The sequence below is a fragment of the Alexandromys fortis genome, unplaced genomic scaffold (genome assembly GCF_014885135.2).
Source record: "Alexandromys fortis isolate MF-2015 unplaced genomic scaffold, M_Fortis_MF-2015_v1.1 scaffold_261, whole genome shotgun sequence".
In the NCBI taxonomy this organism is placed as follows: Eukaryota; Metazoa; Chordata; class Mammalia; order Rodentia; family Cricetidae; genus Alexandromys; species Alexandromys fortis.
Window position 1 is genome coordinate 1,303,082 of NW_026068144.1, and position 18,692 is coordinate 1,321,773.

General features: G+C 42.5%; 1 protein-coding gene across 3 annotated transcripts in view; it reads left to right on the forward strand.

The window, feature by feature from the left end:
- The window catches only part of Csgalnact1 (chondroitin sulfate N-acetylgalactosaminyltransferase 1), a 319,461-nt gene that overhangs the window by 86,024 nt on the left and 214,745 nt on the right, over positions 1-18,692 (forward strand). For 2 of the 3 annotated variants that reach the window (XM_050126918.1, XM_050126920.1), the window contains one exon: positions 18,351-18,439. The exons of the other annotated variant lie outside the window; for it this stretch is intronic. The gene's annotated coding sequence lies outside the window, so the exon portion shown is untranslated. The remainder of the gene's footprint in view (positions 1-18,350; positions 18,440-18,692) is intronic. 3 annotated transcript variants of the gene reach the window in all.

An 18,692-nucleotide genomic window follows, 5' to 3' on the forward strand; every position in this document is an offset into this window, starting at 1 on the left:
TGGAGTAGCAGGACCATAGTCAACAAGCCATTCTAAAATGTTGGTGTGTGTGTGTATGTTCAATATATATTTATACTATGAATTCTGTTTCTCTAGGGAACCCTGACTAGTACAGACTTTATTAAGTTCTTAATAACTACATGGCGATATGGGCGAGTGTCTGGATGGGAACATGGAACTGTTCGAGAAATGTGACTGAAGACCTCATTTGATTCTAAAATGGTTTAGATGGGTTGTAAAGAAATGGGGCTGAATGAAGGCCAAGAGCAGGGCATCAAGGCACACACAGACCTTAAAAATGGAGCCTGCAAAGCAAAGAACAGGCCCCAAAATTCAGAAATGAGAAAGTTGCAGTTGAAGGAGTGCCCATAATACTCATGAAGCAAGATCCCCAGGCCCTAGTAAGTAGGAAAGTATTTCTTAGGTTCATGTATAAAGACCTAATAATATGAAAACTGATAGAAGATGGTCACTGAGTGGAATCATAGGTAAAGAGGAGTCAACTAGATAACAGATGTGTTTGGATTTGGCCAAGTAGGAGGGTTCATAATTTCAGCAAGGCAGCAACCGATCTGAGAGGGGGCATATTAGAACTCTGGATGGGTTCAGTTGTCGATAATTCATTTCCACGGTTGTAATAAAAATGGCGAGCTATCTAGATTATCACATCTAGAGAGAGGAGGTTCAATGCAGAGAAATGGTTAATAGAAACTGTCACAGTTACTATTATGCTGCTGTAATAAAACACCAGGATTAAGGAAATTCATAAAAGAAGGCATTTAATTTGGCTTCTGGTTTCAGAGGGTCAGAGTTTATGATCGTGGAGTAAAGGAACAATAAGAGCTCACATCTTAATCCACAACCAAGAGTCAGAGAGAAATGCTGGGAATAGTGAGAGTCTTTTGAAACCTTAAAACCCACCCCCAGTGACACACTTCCTCTGACAAGGCCAATCCTTCGCAGGGTCCCACCAAGTATTCACACATGGGAACCCATGGGGGCCATTATCATTCAAATCACCACAGTAATGTCTGAGGATGCAGGGATGGATATCTAGAAAGTCACAGGGCAATAGCCATTGGCATCTGATTAGCCAAGCTGGGAGCATATTTGAAGGAAAATCAGGACTTTTCTTTGCTAGAGAAAAGGGTCAAGGGTCCACTGATTTTGCTTAAAATTATTACAATAAAGGGGTGGAGGATACTTAAGCACATGGTCAAAAGATGATGGAATTAGGGAATTGAGAGAAAAACTTAAAGATAACAGGAAGGAGAGAACTGAAGGAGTGAGACTCCAGAGGGGTATGAGAGAGGAACGGAGCATCCTATGAATTAGTTGGGGAGTCATGACTGATGAGACATCTGCTTCTAGAGATGCACAATCAGGAAATGTCTGATGTGGTACCCGATTGCCCATAAAAGTTACATCAGCTAATGCTTTGATCCAGAGCTTTAAAGTCTGTAACACTGGAAAGTCCCTGTCAGAGTTTGTTGTAATTTTATTAGAACATTATCTGTGAGTGTTTGGGTTGCAGGAATAAGCCTAAACTCTTCACCAGGTGGACCCTTGACAGTTGATGCAGCTAAGACGGAGATTGTCAGCTTCAGGGTACTCCATCCCTGTGCCCTCTTCAGCCCTGGACCACGTTTATCTCTGCATTCCTTGGTATTCTGGTGCTATCAATTCTTTTAGAATCGCTTGGTAACTCCTTTTCTCAAGGATTGTCAACACTTCAGGTTTTCTTTTCTTTTCTTTTTTTTTTAAACATACAAGTGTACGTTTTCATGAATTCACAACACTGGCTATACAGCTTTGCTTTGGTGCTATTAAAGACACACAAGCTAGACACAAGGATGTGTGTTGTGGTTTTCACGGGTCTTGCACTTTCCACGTCCCAGGAGGCACAGGTTTACACTGCCTTTGCTGTGTGGCATTTATCTGCCCCCCCTCCCAACAGAATGTTTTTATTCATTACTTTGGAATTTCATACAATGCACCCCGATCACACTTTTCCCATTACTCCCAAGTATACCCAACCACCCTTGTGCCACCTCCCCCCCGAAAACCTCCAAAGTCCAATTTGTGTTACCCGTCTACTCGTTGGATCGTGGTCAATCCCCTAGTGGCCATCCCCTTAAAGAACACTGAGTGTCCTGTGTCCCACCTACCCCCAGAGACCATCAGCTCCACAGAGCTGCACTTCAGCATTTTTAGCATGTCTGTCACAACTTTTAAGGACTCTCTTCAATAGTTTCATGTTTGAATTGTACTTACAGGGGGGTAGAGTGGGGGAGAGGTTGGCACAGAAGCCTTCAAAGTCCCTCATTCTCAATTAGGAGTCTGCAGTCATCAATACAACTGCAAAGGAAGCTTCCCTGACCATAGCACCGTGGCCCCGGTGACAGCACAGATCTTGAACATCACCAGAGTTTCTGGTGACAGCACGGATCACATTAGTCTTTCAAAGAGGCTTAACATAGAAAATGAGCCGTCCTTCATCTCAGATATCTTGCTGCTCAGAGTTATGGTGATCACGTGTTTGGGCAGCATGTCCCAGGACAGGACCTGAAGGTCCAGGCTGCTCTACAGTACCTTTCCCTTGTCAACAGCTGCCCTGTTGGTACCCCGGGCATGACCATCATGTTCGCAGCCTATGGGAAGTACTGTGCCCCATGCTCTCCTCCCCCAAGCGGGGCAAGTTTTGTAAGTAACAGCAGCAGTGCCAGCTCCAGGAGGGCCCTGTGGTGGCTCCAGCCTCCCAACAGCCGAGGACTGGTCCTGCTCAGTAATGACATGTTCCTCTGTCTGCAGCTGCCTCTTCTTCACCATACCTGTCACTGCTGCCAGGTCTGTAGTTCCCCTTGCAGTGTTGACTCCATGCTGCAGGCCTGACCTGTGGGTGCAGGGGCATGCTCACATAACTGCAGCCAACTCGCCGCTCTATCCCAGTCATGAGAATCAAACTCATGATTCTCTTGCCTCTGCCTCCTGACTGCTAAAATTACTGTGTACTCACACCAGCTACAGTCCTATGATGTGTATGCATGTGTTCCTTTCTAGGAAGCCAACACTCACTTCTGCTCTGAAATTGTTATCTCCAGCCCCGTGTCACACACACACACACACACACACACACACACACACACACGCACACACACACGTCCCTTGCTCCCTATCCTGTGCTCCAGTTGCTTTGATGTGAAATCATCATTGCTTCAGTGTATATTTTCAGTCTTACACACGATTTTCAGTATAACCTGTCTCCGTCCATCATGGTGCAGATTTCACTGAAGGTCACCGGAGGACAGGGACAACCATGCTGACTGACCCCGTCCTCAACTTCTTGTGTTCTACAATTCCTAGCACATTATTTATGCCTCATCAGATGAATTTTAAGTTAAAAAAATGTGTTTCCAAACTGCTCATTTACACATACAACGATAGGCGTATTCCCAGCCTTTCTTAACTATTCATGAAATCAGAACCCGCCTAAATTTTTTGAGAACTATGTTGAGTTACTTTGAGTTGTTGTCCAGACTTGAAAGAAAAGGACTCACAGACAACTATGTACACTGCTGTCAGTTTCTAAGAGAAACCCATTTCCTTCCCTGCATTTGAAGGATCAGAATCTTTACAATTTAGCTCTTCAGCTTGATATCTCAGGTTAGAGTTCTGTTTATTAGACATCATCTAGCCTGTTTCAGTTCGGACTGTTGCCTGCTACCCTTGGTGTTATGGTCACTAGGGAGCTTGTGAAAAGTGCAGAGTCCTGGTGCCCTGCTCAGTCCTGCCGAACCTGTGTGTTTGAGCAGTGTCCCCATGAATGGTCATGCTCAGCCTTCACAAGCACCATTCTGTGCTCTGGATCTTGTGTTTCAGGAGAGCGCATGTGCATCACAGCTATGTGCCCTTCTGTGTGCTTCATATATTCTGATGAGCTAAGTGGTGTCTTTTTAGGGTAAATATTTCATATAAAATGCTGTATCTCTCTGTTGTTGTTGGTAACAGCTGGGGGCATTATACTTTTATTTTCACTACCTGGAGTGCAATTATTTTATTATTTATACGGAGAAATCAAATTTAATTCTAATAGGTCTGCCTCTATATGTTACTTGGCCATCTCCCCTTGCAGTTTTAATATTCTTTCTTTGTTCTGTACGTTTAGTGTTTTAATTATTATGTGGCAGGGAAACTTCCTTTTCTAGTCCAATCTATGGTATTCTGTAAGCTCCTTGTATCTTTCTAGACATTTCCTCCTTGCTGGAAGTATTTTCTGGACCTTTGAGTTGGGAATCTTCCTCTTCTTTTATTCTTGTTATTCTTACATTTGATCTTCTTGTAGTAGCTCAGATTTCCTGGATATTTTATGTCAGGAGCTTTTCAGATTTAACATTTTCTTTGATTGATGTATTAATTTCTTCTATCATATCTTCAATGCCTGAGACTCTCTCTTCCACCTCTTGTATTCTATTGGTGATACTTGCATCTGTAGCCCCTGTTTCCTTACCTAGATTTTTCATCTCCAGGATTTCCTTAGTTTGTGTTTTCTTTATTGTTTCTAGTTCCAGTTTCAGATATTGAACCATTTTATCCTTTCCTTCGCCTGTTTGTTTGTGCTTCCCCAATTTCTTTAAGGGATATATTCATTTCCTCTTTAAGTGTCTCTGTCATCTTCATAAGACTGGTTTCAAGGTCATTTTCTTGTGCTTCAGCTGTGTTGGCATACCCAGAGCTTGCTGTAGTAGGATCTGGGCTCTGGAGATGCCCTGTTGCCCTGTCTGTTGTCGACTGTGCTCTTAATCTATCCTCTAATCATAGCGGCTTGGGCTAATTATAGATTTAGCTGCTGATTTCTGAGTTTATCTTTGTTGGATGGATCTTTTTGGATGTTTTTCCTTCTCCTTGGTTCAGTTTCCTCTCTGGTCTTCTGGCCTGAGTGGCCTATGGTTCTGGTGACTAGCGAATCTTCAGGTCTGGTAGGCTGTCTCTCTGTTGGGGTTTTGGTAGCCTGCATGACCTCTGAGGTTTTAAGTGCCCTCTTTTCCTCTGGGGTTCTGGGGTTTTGGGAACTGGCCTGGCCTCTGGATTTCTGAATTCTGGTGAAGTCTCTGGGATTCCAGGTACCTTTGTGGTTTCCAGGGTTCTGGGTACCATCTTGGCTTCTGAAGGTCCTAGTACCACCTTGACCTCTGGAGGATCATGGGTCTTCTGCCAGAATTGTGGGATGGGATATGCAGTTGAGGGGAGGAAGTGCTGTTGGAGACAGCTTTGTGGGCTCTAAGAAGTATTAGTGGGTGGTAGAGGGTGTCATACCTGATGTTCTTAGTCTTGACGTGGCCTCTGGTAGAGCAGCGGTCTTCTGCTGGAATCGTGGGCTGGGGTGTGGCTTTCCCTTTCTGTCTTCCTTGCTCTTCTCATTGCCAGTGCTAAGGATCTACAGCAAGATCTCATGCATTTCAGGCCGTCACCAGTCTGCATCCCAGGCCCTGTACTAGAAAGTTCTGTGTAGTCAGAGTAGAGAGAGTGACTCAGAGATTGTGTACGGCTTTGAACCCCAGCCCGCTGCTCTGTGAAGAAGCTACGAGACTTCACCGTGCCTTGGTTTTGTCACCTGAAAAGTAGGTATTGCTGAGAGAAACAAGTGAGATAATTCGTGTGACATGCTGAGGGTCAACTCTCGAGATGCAGCCGTTGACAAATGCTGATATAAACTCTGTGTGTGTGATTTCTTTACACCATTATCATTTTCACACATAATAGCAAGTTGTATTTGTTTAAATAAATATATTGCTTTTAGAAACCCAGCACCATGAGATTTTTTTCACTTGCGCAACATGAAGAGTGATCGTCTTATGGATGGAGCTCTTTCATATTTTTGGCTCCAGGCGCTCAGCTTTGTGGACAAACTTACTAATTTTTATATATAAATTTTATATATTTGTTTAATTCATACCATTTAAAAATATTTTATGTTAACTTTTCATATAAATGTATTGAATTTATATAATTCACATTTTCAGCTTTCAGCTGGTGCTTGGTCGGCAGCTTTCATGTCTGCGACATAACGAAGGCGCGGAGGTCTTCTGGGAGCCCAGGGAGTGCAGTGTGTGTGTGAGTGTTTGGATAAATGTTGAGTTGCTCTCCACCGGACAATATACTTCATCTACAAAGTATGAAAATGCTTCCTTCTGATGGTCACATTTCAACTTCAGTTTTCAAGAATTCATGTTTTTTTCAGATGTCATAAGAATACCTATTTGTACATTTGATCAGGATTCCTAGGTTCTCTGGGACAGTTAGCGGGGAGAGGCAGGGATCTGGTGCTCACTCCTTGAGAAACGTTAGAAGAGATGAGAAATTCCTCTGGGAATTCCTGTGAAACCACAGCACATTGTCCCTGTAGTCACCAACTGCTAAATATTCCTGAGCTGTGGAGACAAAGCTAAGAGCTTGGGAAGAGAACGTGAACAACAGTACATTTCTTTAGTTCGCGTCAGAGCCTGGCCTCTCCGTGCCCCTTGAACTTGTCTTGGCTGAGCAGAGCTGTCAGTTTCCGAGAGAGCCGTTCTCATTCTTCCACACAAATGTGTCCTTGTGCAGCTCTCATTGCTTCCCAAACAGACCAGAGAGCTTTGTTCGGAGGAAGGCGGGCAGCTTTCTCTATTTTCAGATATCCGTAAAATCTCATGTAAGATGTAATGTCGATTTCAGCCTCCAGTATCTTATATTATAAGACCTTCATTAGTACTGTTTAGACACTCTAAACTGTTTTCAATCCCTTCTTACGTATTTTACAGTTTATAACAAATTTAGCCACTATGTTTTATATAGTTCATGATGCATACCCCTACTGACCCTTAACTCTGGTCTCTGGTGAGAATTAGGATTTATAAGGAAATATATATTTTAGCCTGTTCGGCAAGTGCTCAAGGCTGTATTTGCATATACAAACGAGCTGAGGAATTGAAAAATAAAAAAAACAAAAAATTAGCATTGTAAGAGGAAATAAACATTTGGTTGTTTTTGGTCACTGATATTGATCCAAAACTACATGATGGCAATTAAATGTGTAGACCAGGATAACACTATCAAGGGTGATATCAGTGTGGTGGTTGGCCTGTTGGAACTGCTTCAGGACTCCTCACCCGGCATTCTGAGCTTGGCTGTCTTTGACTTGTTAGGTGCGCACTGACAACTGCTCTTAGCCCAGATGGATTCTTATTGAAACTCCAGTAAGCAGACAGGGTCCACGGGTGCTTGGGGTGAACTAAATCACTTACCTGCCTCCTTCCACCTTTCACTTTAAGGACCAAAGGAAGCCTTCATGTATTCTCTGAGGAACTGAGCACCAAACAGTATTTGCCAACAATGTGGTCATTTGTTGTTCAGAAGTTTGATAGCATCTCAACAGGCAGTGGAACTTTAGTCCTTTCTCTTCTCTTTAGGGTGTACACGAAGCAAGTGATGTTATCACATATCAAACAGCTGTCACGTAACTTGCTGTGGGCTAGGTCATTTGTCGATTGACTATGAAATAGTCGCATGCATCAAGAATACAGATATTTATGTATCCACTTGTCTTTTTACATGTCTATATGATTCTGATGAAATGGCATGAGAGAATATGAGTGGCATGTAGGGACAACTGAACCCCACCCACGCCTTCCCCACTCTCACCCAGCCCAAAGGTGCCTCTCCTAACGTAAATATCTACCATGCCTGTCACATACAATTTTTCTCAGAATAAGCACTCATTATTACTCCAAGTTCAATGACCCTTAATGTTAATTATGATCAATTTTAATGTTGCTATTGATTCTCAGTGGCCCTATAAATTCGCTTTATGACTTCTCTGCAGACTGAGGCTTTATGGCTTCTCTGCAGACTCCCTGGCAGCTTTTCAGAACTGTTCTTTCTCTTTCCAGTGACTGTTGGTAGCACACAGAGTCTTTCATCAGCATCTGGTGATGGCCAGAACTTAGACGCCTGCTTCCTCCTGCAAGGCCACGGTCTACCTCTCTCTGCATTGTGATACATGCCATGTACCGCTGCTCGTCACACACACCTACCCTGTGCTTCTAGCATTTTTATCTATCTTGTTACTGACTAATATTGATTTTTGTCTTCATTAATTCTTCCCAGCACTGCCAATTTTCTTCCTTCTTTGTCTTCGACATCTCTTTTAAAGTCATGTTCAATAGGCTTATTCCAGATTTGTTGAGTTCTCACTGAATTTATTTTCCTTTTACTTAGAAGTTTTATCGAATTTTCTCTGACATACTCCCCCACCTTCTATGGTTGTATCAATCCTGCTCTGACAGGATTGGTTTCTTTCTTTACTCATTCTTTCATCCCCAATTTTGTGCAGACTTGGGACTTGGCACATTGTAGGCACCGTGTGAACCAACTCTTCCATGTGGTCCAGACACTGACTGTCCTGGGAGCTATCCATAGACAGCATCCACATTGTTGCTTAAGTTGCTGACACAACATTCCTTTTCCACCTCTTCCAGCCTTCCTCCACCATCAAGCAAGGCCTTTTCCTATGCTTTCATTGGGCCAGCAAAGGGAAAGTCATGCTCACGGCTGCAGGGACTTTGGTGACTGACCTTTCTTCATGGAGTAACTGGTAGTGTAGCAGGTTTCCCATTGCTTTCCATGAGATTGTTTCCCTTGACTCTAGATAAAGAGAACAGCAAAAGATCAAAGAAACAATTCCCCCAAGTCCAGCATGGTGAACTTGGGTTCATTTGGGTTGCTCACAGGAGCTTGGATCTTTGTTAATTGCAAGAGGATGGGAGACTGGAATGTACCTGCATCACTAATACACAAAGGCTGTGCCCCTGTGTATTGTGTATTGTGCATCTGTTGAGTGCCTCATTACTGAAGAGTCTCCTCTCCCACAGCAATGGCTTATTGCTTATATAACCTCGGAGAGGGGATCTGTGAGTTTCATGAGCCTCTCCAGTCTCCCCACTCACTTTAGAAGGTAATGTTCCAATCCATAGGAGACAGCTACAGAACGGAAAACCATAACTTTCATTGTAAGGCTTTGAACCAGGTGTCCTGCATCTCTTGTCTCACTCTACACTCATCGTTCGTGATTAGCTGCTTCTGGGCTTGCTGTGGAGAAGGAGACAGATACCATGGGAAGTTAATGATCTCATACAATTCGTAAGTATCTGTACTGCGGGGTGGGGTTCCACTCCTAATCTCTGTGACGGCCTAAACCAGTCTAAACCAATGCTATCCCTTTGGTCTTCTGCTGTTGAACCATCTCCTTCATGTCTTAATTAGAGGGTTTCCCAGTTATTCCCTGCTGCTATATCTTAATATTGTTGCATCACACTCTGTAGAGTTACTCGTTTCTCCCAACTGATTCGCTAATAACCCCAGTACACTGTTTCCGCTGTTCATTGCATTAGGAGCAAGCGACCGGCAAGCCCCATTTCCCAACTTCCTGCGCTAATAAGGGCAGGCCTCCATTAATTACAGTGTTTTACTCTAACAATCTAATAATGGTCAAATCAAGGTTATTGATCATGTTCCCTTTAATGAATCTGGCTTTGCTGTTGCAGAGCTTTTATTGGATGCTGTCATTTGTGTATAAACTGCATATTTTCCCTTAAGCCTGGATGAACATTGTGCTGGTGTCTATGGTAGCATATTTTTAAGACATGGCTAACTCATGTGGGGACAAGATTGTGATAAATTTAGGGTCTTAGTTTAATAAGATACTGTAATGCATGTCTTACATGTGCCCATGTGTGTGTGTCTGTGCTTTTGGGGTTCAGAGGTCGATGGGTGCCTTCCTCAGTCACTCTTTATGTTATATTTTGAAAGAGCATCTCTCATTGAACCTGGATTTTACCAGTTTGGCCAGGTTTGCCTGGCCAGAAAGTCCTAAGATCTGCCATTCTCTGCCTTCTCAGAACTGGGATTACAGGTGTGAGCTGCCACATCTGATTTTTATGTGAGTGCTGGGTATCAAACTCCGATTCTCATGGTTGCACAGCAAACACCTCACCAACTGAGCCATCTCTTTAGCTCCCTGCTAATGATTTTGAATCTGTAATCTGAAGTCTTACATTACACTTATATTACACGCCAGAGGTCATTATCAGTTGTGTTTTCTGGTTGAGACTGAGTTTTGGTTTAGTGAGCACCAACATTTTCCTTTTTATTGTGTTTTTATGAGAGGTTAAAGTTTGTCTTCCAGGTTTGTTTATTCTGACTAAGAAATTAGGTTTGGCTAATGGTGGGAAAGACATAAAAGAATTTAAATATTAAAATACTAGTGAAATACTAGGGAAATTGCAGTGATGATCACTAATGACCATTTTGGTGTATTAAATTTTAAATTCTGTATGTGAATACACACACACACCACACACACACACACACACACACACACACACACACACACACACGTTTCCTGAGCTGGTAATATGTGGGTAAAGGGCACTTGCTATGCAAGCATGATTGAGATCTGATGATCCAGTTTGATCCCAGGCAAATACAGTGGAAGGAAAGACAAATTATCCTTGGACCTCTACACACACATGGGGTATAGACACCTGCACTCATACTATACAGATACAATCACCCACCACAATAATAATATAGAACAAGAAGAAAAAACACTTTCGCTAAGCATTTGCTGAATGGTAATGTGGAATATTGTGATATGGTTTTGACATAATTTATTAGCTATTCTATTTCTTAGAGTTAGATATGCAAATCCTGCTTTATGTATCATGGCCCAATGTACATATTAATACATTTATATTATTTCATTTAGATTCATTCTTTTAGAAATTGTGTTTATTATTGTGTATGTACGATGTGTGTGTGTGTGTGTGTGTGTGATGTATGTGCAGAGATCTGGGGACAATGTTGTAGGGTTGGTGCTTTCCTTCCACTGTAGCAGGTTTTTTCCTGGGCCACCAAGCAGCTCCCAGATCATGACACAGAGACTTATTTTTAGTTATGAATGCTTGGTCTTAGCTCTTATTTTAATCTGTTTATCTTGATCTACATTTTGCCTTGGGACTCTACCTTTCTTTCTGTATGTACTATGTTCTTGTGTCTGACTGGCTCATGGCTGCCTGGCTTTTGGCTCTGTCCATGTTCCTCTCTTTTTCTCTTCTTCTTTCTAGAGATTGGATTTCTCATCCTATTTATTCTTTCTGCCAGCCAGCTCTGCCTATCTCTCTCCTGCCTAGCTATTGGCCATTCAGCTTTTTATTAGATGAATGAGGTACCTTAGACAGTCAAGGTGAACCAAATGCAACACATCTTTACATAATTAAACAAGTCCAGCACAAACGAAGATAACTCATCTTTGCTGTACTAACAAAGGCAGCAGAAACAACTGGATGGCATCTGCCTAGTTAAAATAATATTCCACAACATTCCACTGTGCAATGGGTTCGGGGAAGAACACTCAGGTTATTAAGTCTTTGTCCACCAAACCATCTCTCCAGCCCCTTCCTTGATTTTTCTGAAGGGAAATTGTTAGATCAAAAATCCAGACCACTGAAAGTATGCTTGATATTATTTACATAAGGGAATGTCCATTTCTGTTTTGTTCATAGACAATTGGAGCCTGGAATTAAAACCTCTCATAGGCATTGTATACTCATGTGGGCTAATTTCTTCGCCTAAGTTTAATGATGCTGTTTTCATTTGCAAAGTATTTCTTATAGTAATTCAACAATTCAAATAGTAATTGTTGGAATGTAAATGGTTAAGTTTATTTCATATCTAAAATTACCATGTAATATGTAAGAATATGTTTACTACTTTGACAGTATAGGTAACATTATAGGTTTAGAAGATTGAACCAAAGGCCCTGAGCCATGCTATCCAAGTGCTCTACTACTGAGCTACATCTCTAGCTCCAAAATTTGTTAACTGAATTTACTAATTTCATTTTCAAGTATTCATGTATATGTGTGTGTGTGTGCATATGTATTAGTACTATAATTTCAGAATGCTGTTCCCAGGATGAGAGAATAGAAATATTTAATTGTGCTTTATTTAAGCTTCTGTAATAGAGTTCTTAAACTTTATGATTTAGAATTTATTTTAGAACATAATCTATTCTAAATATTAAAAATACTGAACTTAATTTCCTCCCACAAATAACCAATTGTCTTAGTAATTCTTGTTAATTGAATGTTTCTGTACACCTTAACCAAACACTTTTTCAACATTGTGTCATGTGCTACTTTCTTATATGTACTAAGATCTGTTTTCTGCTTTATGCTTTTTTATGTTATTAATCTGGTTTGGGTTATTCTCTCTCTCTCTCTCGTGTGTGAATTAATAACCTTGTGTATGTATCAAGTTAGTAACCTTGAGTGTGTGTGTGTGGAGAGTTAATAACCTTGTGTGTGTGTGTGTATGTGTGTGTGTGGAGAGTTAATAACCTTGTTTGTGTGTGTGTAGAGTTAATAACAGTGTTGTGTGTGTGTGTGTGTGTGTGTGTGTGTGTGTAGAGTTAATAACCTTGACTATGTGTTGCTCCTCAATTTCCATTGACCTTGTTTTTGGAGACACAGTGTGTCATGGCCTGGAGCTCATTGAGATGTCTAGGTTCGCTGAAAAGCAAATCCCAGGCCTCTGCTTATTTCTCTCTCCTGAGTGCTTAGGGGATTACAGATGTCTTCTACTATGCCTGTTGTTGTTAAGTAAATTTTAATTCGTGTGTGCCTAAGTATTGTCTGTGCAAGTGTGTGTGCACAAGTGTGGGCATGTTCACATGCTAAGGACAGAACAGGCCATCATATTCCTCAGAGCTGAAGCTACAGGTGTTTTTAGGATTTCTGACTTGTTAAATTGGTTCTGGAATCCAAAATATTCTCATAACGTACTGTTAAGCTATCTATAAATCTTGCCTTCCTTTTTAAAATGTGGAGTCTTAGGATCACACTCTGGTTCTCATGCTTTTGTGAGACACACTTTACCCATGAGTCACTTCCCAAGCCATTTATACTCTTAATTATTATAGCTTTACTAACTTGGGGGAGGTTATTTCCCATTCTGACTTTTTTTTTTCCCAAACCATTTTAACCTCAAACATTGTCTTTGTATGGATCAGAATAATTTGCCAAATTCTTTATATGTGTCACCCCTTACCTCCCTTTTCTTACTATAAATCAAAGATAAAATAAAAACAAAAGGAGAAGCACAAACAGCTCGGGGATTTTTAATAGAATTGTGTCGAACCAGCCCATTGACTTGGGGAGACTTGCACTTGGTTTACCATCTGTCTGCCAAGGTATTGTCCTTTTCCACAGAAGCCCCTTGGCTTTCTCTAGTTTGGTAATTTTGTCTGCATGCATGGCCAGTGTGCTTGCCTCAGGCAGGGATGTGGCAGAGGCAGCCTGCAGGATAGATGTTGCCAGCCAAGGGCACCCAAAGGACGACTTTTCTTGCAGGGCTGCACAATACACCTGAGAAGAATATGCAGTAGACCTTACATGGCACACAGTCCCTGAAATATTTCACTCTCTGGTCCTTTTCTTTTTTTAGATGCTGTGGCTCTTGAGACAGGGTTTCACCATACAGCCCAGGCTGGCTTTGAACTTACAATCCTCCTATCTCAGCTCCCTGAGTGCTGGGATAACAGGTTTGTGTTACTATGTGCAGGTTTTCTCAAGCGCTTTTCAGAAAATGTTTGTCCAAGGCATGGGGTCCTTCGGAGCAGTGTTGTAGGTGCAGAGGGCATTCGGAGATCATAAATAGCCCACAGTCATTGCTCTCATTCACTCTGCCTCTTCGGCATCTTGGCTTGAAAGGTGTTTGCTGCTTGCTTTGGGCGTTCAAGGCAATGTTTTAAAGATCTGGGTGAGTGAGTGACTGCAGGGGTCGTCTCTTCCTGCCTATGCTTTCTTCTCAATATTTTAAATGATCTTTTCATATATTTAAAAAAAATGTCTTGAGTACACATTGTAGAATCTTTTTATCAATGTTTTCCATTTTGAAGGGTCCTCTCATTGTCATTACCTTCCCAATACAGCTGCATTGCTGTTAGTCAGTATCTGCAGGGATGGAAGGATCCTTGCCACAGAGTTCCCCAGGTCTGCCTGCTGCACTGGTCCAGAGGGTCGAATCATAGACATCTTCCTAACTGCACTGAGGCATTTTAAAAACTTGATGTAATCTGGCCTATTATACCACTAACTCCCATCTGTTATCATTAGACAAAACCCAGGCTCCGAGGAATAGGATAATGTAATATGTGTGTAGAGGAGGATGGGTTTAGGGAGGCGACCACAATGGTTTCGCTGAGTATCCTGAGGGATCTTGAAGATTTGCCAAGATCTTGTTGGAGGGGGAGTCAAGCTAAAGGTTAGCAAAGACATCGGCGGGTTTTCAGATAGCCAAAACCAATCGCAGGAGCAGTGGCTAGACCTTTGGGAGAAGCCCACAGGAGAGGAGATGTCAGAGATGAGGACTTCTCTGCTGTGTCTCAGAGACAACTTGAGTTGTTCAAACACTGCCCAGCATTAGGATAACAAGGGAGGAAAACATCCAAAGCTTGTATCTTAAACCTTTGAGTTTACTTTCTGAAATATTGAAGATATTTCCCAGAAGTTTCATAGTTCTTACCTTTTTTTTTTTTTTTTTTTAAAGTGTAGACTTATTCGACATTGGTGTTAGGCTTCCTCGAGTCTGGCTAGCGAGACTGACAGCCTGCAAGCCATGCAAGACTTGGAACTTCTCAGCCAAACTTCTAAAGCCAAGATAGTAAGGTTAGACACAAAGGTGGCAGATGAAGTGTTGAGAAACAGGGCGGTGCCTCACTGCTCCATTCTCTTGGAATCTGCTGCAGTTAACAGAGATCTCCGGATGCAGCCGGGGACTGATTCTGAGTTTTGAGTTCAGGTGTATACATTTTCCAGATGCAATCGTTTCACCCAATAAACGAGAAGATGGCTGTCTCTAGGAACCAAGTCCTCTCACCAGGAATGTGTCAGCTGCAGTTTGATACTCAGTCAAGAACATTCTAGTCACTCAATTCTGAAGAGCTTTTAGGGACTTTCCTATTTAGGAAAAGTTAGTTTCAGGAATGAAGGAGAAGAAAAGGATCATTTAAAATTGGGAGATTTACATATATGGGATCATATACAATAGATTCCTTTCTTTTTTTGTCGAGACATACTTAACATTTTCTTCTTGCCAAGCCAATCCCAGTTTATAGAACACAAATTATAATGGCTGAATAGCACATTAATATAAAAGTTTTAACACATGATTAATGCATATAAGTATACATATTTCATAAAGTAGGTAGACATATAAGTAGTTCCTGTTGTATTATTTCATAGCTAGCAAGTGCTACAGGATGCGAGGGAAGGTGTCAAAGCTGAGCAGCCATCAGCTTGCTAAAATGCCTTTGGTAGGATCTAGTGTCCCTGTGCCTCTACATCCTGTCACCCAGTGCACTGAGCTCTGGATGCTCTCATCAGCAGACGAGGATGCCCTCATCGTCATTGTCCAGTGAGTCCTGTGGACAGAGAAGAGGCCGTGGTAGTTTCTGGTGGGTGCTATGCTACTTTACCTCCTTGCTATGGTATTTCACTTCTTTCCAAGTCACTAGAACCTAGTCCTATGAAGAATTATACCTGGACCCTCCCAGACAGTGCATCTCAGCCCTCTGATCACCTGGATGTTGGGGCTGGATGAGTTACGGCAGCATCTCGTATATCGTCAGGCCATCAACTCCTTATACTATGTCCAGCCCATGGTGGATACTCAGCCCATGTTTATTGAGAGATCTAATGGGCAACAAGGTTGGCACCTTTGGATTATGATCTTTATTCCATATTTGGACACTGCATAATGACCATAAAAGGGATAACATTTATGTTGGTGGCTGCACAAGAACTTTGTCTACTTATTTGTTTTTGTTTTTGCTGACAGAGGCTCATGTCAAGGACATCTTAGATCATGGCATTTCATTTCACCCAAACACTTTAATTACAGTCTCAGGATATGCCGGGCTGTGGTCCCACGGTTCCCATGTCTGTCCTCCGCAGACTAGATGAGATGACTGGAAGCTGCTTCAAACTTATCATGACTGCATTTCTCAACCCTAGGCAAGACCATAGGAAGGACAGAGCACCGTATGTGGCTTCCCATTGTCTAAACCTAGAAGCAGCACACCAAATACTAGTTCTTCTTTCAGTGTTCAGAACCAGACAGAAGGTGCAATTATCAGCAGGGGTATGAGGTGGTCTTCTATGTACCGGAAAGGAGAGGAAGACAAAAAATTGATGTACAACCATGATATTGCGAGTATACAATGCCATTATACAAAGACTGTTATTTTATAGAAAACAAAACTGAGGCCCAGGGCCTGAGATGATAACTCAGCTAATAAAGTAATTGCTGCATAAACATGAGGACCCGAGTTCATTGTGAGTGATGATTTACACTCAGATACCAAGCACCTAAGTGAACACTGGTGTGGTGTCACATGTTTGGAGCCTCAGTGATGGGAAAGAAGAGGCGAGAAGATTCAGGGGGTAGCTAGTCAGTCAGCCTAACCTATCCTGAGAAACCCTGTCTCAAAAGATAAGGTGGACAGCAGTCGAAGAAGACTGGGTATTGATTGGCTTTTTGTATCCATGTATACACACACACACACACGGCCCTGAAACTATCTGTTACTTGTTAAATATTAGATAACACTCATAAGGCAAAGTGAGGCCTGGGTTTTAAATTCCATGATCTTAATAAACCATGGAGCATTCCCTTTTAAAAGGAAATTATTTTTTTTCTTAGAATCGCCTGACTTTCGAGAAGTTGAGAATATGAATACCAGGTCTGGGTGTGGAGAAGCCCGTTTTAAAAGACCAATTTTTCTTATTCTCTTACTGGTCCCTTCTCTGAAATGATGGCCCGGCAGGGATAATGGCTACCATGGTGATGTGAGGCAGTATATGGTACCTTGAGAGATGTGCAGTAGGAAAGATGTGATGTTGTCAGTTCTGAGTGACACAGCTTTCTGAGCTGGCCGCGCAGATTCCCAAAATGCCTGCATCCATGACACCTACAAGGAAGTTCCTTCTCCTGTGAGAAATAGACCCTGTAAAATGAGTCTGGCTCCTTTAGTTCTTTCCCGTGCAAAAGTCTATGCCGTATAGACTGCAACGGGAGTCTTCACTTCTGCAACACGAGCGACATTAGGCGCTGCGTGGAATTTTGACAGGATTGATTGGCTTTCGTCAGCCATTTGCCTTGTACTGCTCTTGAAACCGTACTTTATTTGAAAGATAAATTTATTTTATTAGTATGAATGTTTTGCCTGCCTGCTTGCCTGCATGTATGGGCACCATATGCCTGCCTGGTGCCCACAGAGGCTAGAAGTGGGCTATGGGCACCCTAGGACTTGAGTTACAGCAGGTTGTGAATACCATATGGGCGCTGGGAGGGAACCCGGGTCCTCTGCAAGAGCAGCAGGTGCTCTTAACCATTGAGCTGTCCCTGCAAGCCTCTTGAAATCACACTTGAGAAGTTCATTGTTGGCGGTGTTCCTGTGAGTGTTCTCTCAGATGCGTGAGACCATGTTGCTATGAATGCAGGAAACACTTCACACTGGTTATGCAGGTCAAGCTGCTCAGTTTTGCCTACTGCGGCGAATCAAGCAGCCCTTTCCTGGAGGTGGGAGGGAGGGAGACACTTTGGTCAGGTCTGCTGCGGGCAGCCTCAGACTGTTGCCTGCCAGAAGACTTGTGAGATCATAGCTCCCAGTCTCTGTCTCCTGATCTGAGATTGTCCCAGGCTCCATAGCTTAGCTGTATTTATTCTCTTGGAGCCCACAGAGCGACTCTCAGACAGGAGGTAGGAAACTGGGCCTCTGAAGTGTTTTGTGCGTCCGGCCTCCACATTGCGTAAGGTGTGACGTCATAGATCTAATTGCCCTTTGACCTCTTCCTTCCTGGCATAGGTTTCTGTTAATGGGATCAGAAAGGAAAAATGTTTCTGTGGGAGGCTGTGAATAAAAACTCCCATTAAACAAGGAAACAAGCAAGCAAAAGGGCTTCATGTTTTCCTCGGACCCCGTCTTTTGAATATGCCTACCCCTTTTCCCTCAATATAGCACTACGAACAAGGGCAAGCATGTCACCCACACCTTTCTCCTGCTCGCCCGTTTAGACATAAAGCCTGCTGTTATTAATCGTTCTTTTTTTTATTAATCGTTCTATAGTTGGTCCTCCTGAAAATGAGATTTCTTGTAAGTAGGGCATTTTCATCATTTAAAACTCTCTAACTTTATTCTTTCAGAAAGGCCAGGAAAACGTTTACAGGTGCTCCTGTTTGTTTTTCCTTTCCAGAGTCATAAAGAGGCAGAGAGAACTCCTCAGGGGAAGGACTACCGTGACAGCCTCCTTTACCGCTAAGCCATAAAGAGCAGAAAGAAAAGGTGGGTGTTTGTCTATTAAAAGCTGTTGTCTAAGAGTGGTGGTTTTTGACTGACCTTGGAAGTTACCTAAGTCTTTTTAGTGCTTTCAAGCCAGCCTGTGGTCTCCAGAAGTGTTAATAGTCTGTTGGATTTACAAAATACCTCCCGGCAGGACTGGCTGGACTCCTTTGTAATGGACTGAGGATTCACCCTGTACTCTTGGCTTGGTGAGGTAGCTCCTCAGCAGCTCCTCAGTGGCATCCCCTCCCCCCTT